We start from the raw sequence: 2,915 nt of genomic DNA, 5'->3' as shown, positions 1-2,915 counted from the left end.
GTGTATTTGCTATTTACTAATTACTATCGATTCCAAGTTTACTGCGGTCATATCATATCATAGGCGGATCGGGGGGTGGGGGCGGAGGGTGCTGGAAGCCCGCCCTCTCCCCCTTTTTCGTGGGAAAAATTTGGTAGATTATATAGGGAATCACAGAAACATGACTGTAGCGGGCCCCCTATTATGGCAGCCATTGCCCCCCCCCCCCCCCCCCCCCCAAAACCCCATTTATAAAAAGTTCTGGATCCGCCACTGTATATTATATAGAGATTATAGTATATGTCTGTTCATAGTATACAGAAAAATGCGAAAATAATTGAAATTAATAGAAAAAAAAAATAACGGATTTTGAAAAAAAAAGGGGAGGGCTAAACAAATTGTCCTGTCTCCAAGTACCTATGACTTTTGATACCTTTCCTGAAATTCTCCAGTCATAAAATCTTTTACAAAAATTCATCCTACAACAGTTTAATACTTTCAATCACGCTCCTTAATTATGCCTGCGATTTCGCGGGTGTGTTCTAGAAGAATTGAAAACAACTACATGTGTTATAATTAACTGTATTAAACAGCTCACGGGATAAATATCAACAGCACATACTGACATTGTCACTTTCATCAATTTTCACTACATATAATAAAAAATTCGTTTTAAAAAAAAAATACGGTACGTTTATTTGTGGTCAGATTTTGATAAACTTTGTTATACTAATTACAGAATTTTTAATATGATAATATTTACTGTGAAGGCTGTAAGCATTATTTTAGAATAAGATCCTAAATAACAATGAAGTGTGTAAACATCATGAGAAAACAAAATCAACTCAATCAATGAAAACAAAATTATGAACAAATAAACAAATAATTTTCAAACAATTCTGCGTCTTACAATACATTGTTTGTAAAAATCAATGACTTAAAAATAATCTATGGAGAAAAAATATGTTATGTGAATATGTCAATGTCCTGTTTATAAATGCCGCAATCACTTAGTTACACCGAAACTGATCTCATATTAGACTGCGTGCTTCCTGTTTTGTAGACTTATGGGTAGGTAAACTAAACTAGAGAGTTATTATACAGTGACCAGTGAAATGCACGCATTGGTAACCAACAATGGTAAAAACTCTGCGTATCCAAGAAAGCTTCATCAATTGAAATTTATTTTTGACAGTGAACTTTCTACGACTGAAGAAATCTAATTGTAAGTAGTGCTTTACTTTTTATCGTTTTTTTATTTCGAGTTAACTTATGTAGATACATATTTTTTTTCATTTTATGTTATAGTTTTAATCTATGGTGTTTTCATAGACGTCCGCGCTTCATAATGATTGATTGATTGCTGGCTTGCTTGCTTCACGTCGCTTGTTGCACACCGTTGTAAATGGTTAATATTTGATTCATTGAAAAGGCCAGTTATCATGTCATTATTATTTGTTTTTAATACTTTTTAGTTTGTGCTTAAAAGTTCGTTTTTTTTTCTGCTGTAACTGGAATTTCCACTTTTTTTACTAATTTGAAATTAATGTTCAGGTAAGGTTTTAATGAAAAATTACAGCGAACGAATGTTTTTTGATATTTAAATGGCCTGTAGACATTGTTAAATATTGTTTGAGATTATTACGTTTGCTTAACCCCAAACAACTCTTGCAATTAGTACATGGTAATCCGTATAACAGCTGTTTATGTTTTCATCTCATCATAGCGGCGTTGCAGGTAGATAATATTCTTAGAATGGTTCCCCGGCAAACCTTCAGCGGATGTAAATTAATTAGTTTTGTTCAAATAGTAGTTGTTGTTTTTTTTACGAAAGTTGCATATAAGTTTAAGAGCCGATTGCAGAATTTCAATCGAGTAATTTATAATCTGATTGGAAAAACTAATACGAAATAGACAGTCTAGGCTTATCAAAATTCTATATAATAAAATTACACCACGAAAACCGTACTTGTTTAATATAAAAAAAACGTTTTTACTTTTTTTTTTATTTATGTGTAAAACCTGGGACCAATAGATGGTTTTTTTTTTGTCATGTTAATATACAATCACAGTTGTGCAAATTTAAATATATGAATAGAAATGTAATATTCCATTCACCGTTTAATTTTATAAATTATTTTTTTAGGCCAATATGTCTGAAAGAAAGGCTGTAATTAAGAATGCTGACATGTCAGAAGACATGCAACAGGATGCTGTTGACTGTGCAACACAAGCTCTAGAGAAATACAACATTGAGAAAGACATTGCCGCTTACATCAAGAAAGAGTTCGACAAAAAATACAACCCAACATGGCATTGTATCGTTGGACGTAACTTTGGTAGCTACGTGACACATGAAACCAAACACTTCATATACTTTTACTTGGGACAAGTTGCCATCTTGCTCTTCAAATCCGGTTAGAGATTATACTAAATTATAAAGTACTAGTCACAGTAATCTTTATATATGACAAGCCTTATATCGCGCATCGGGTCCAAAGGAACGAAATGAACACTGCCAGCGTTATATTTAACCATGTGATTGCCGATTGCGGTAAACTATTGCCTATGAATTAATGATGTGAACATTTTAGATGAACAACATATTTTGACCTATTTATTATTGTTATACCTTGTTTTGTTACTAACGAGTTTATAATAAAATTTGAAAAAGCATTTTCTTTCCTTATATTTTATCACCAACTGATATTTACCTGCAAACTTAAGAACCGTTGCTTTTGTGATTTTGTTGTTGAACGATATGTACCAACCGTATAGGTCGTAAGTATGTAATAGTTTCGGTCCTTAGACAGTTTTTTATGACCCCGCCATAGCGGAGGGGGCATTAAGTTTTACCCTTGTCCGTCTGTACGTACGTCCCAAAGTTGGTTTCCGTTCTCTAACTTTAGTTTGCCTCAACCAAATGTTATGAAACT

At 33.0% G+C, this 2,915-nt stretch overlaps 1 long non-coding RNA gene across 1 annotated transcript; it reads left to right on the top strand.

Moving 5' to 3' along the window:
- Positions 1 to 1,065: 1,065 nt before the first annotated feature.
- On the top strand, positions 1,066 to 2,655 carry LOC127711156 (uncharacterized). Its single transcript, XR_007986534.1, has 2 exons — positions 1,066 to 1,204; positions 2,126 to 2,655. It is a non-coding gene; the product is annotated as an uncharacterized LOC127711156 (long non-coding RNA).
- The last annotated feature ends 260 nt before the right edge of the window (positions 2,656 to 2,915 follow it).

This window comes from Mytilus californianus, unplaced genomic scaffold (assembly GCF_021869535.1).
Source record: "Mytilus californianus isolate M0D057914Y unplaced genomic scaffold, xbMytCali1.0.p SCAF_8, whole genome shotgun sequence".
Taxonomy (NCBI): domain Eukaryota; kingdom Metazoa; phylum Mollusca; class Bivalvia; order Mytilida; family Mytilidae; genus Mytilus; species Mytilus californianus.
This window is presented reverse-complemented; position numbering and strand designations above follow the sequence as displayed.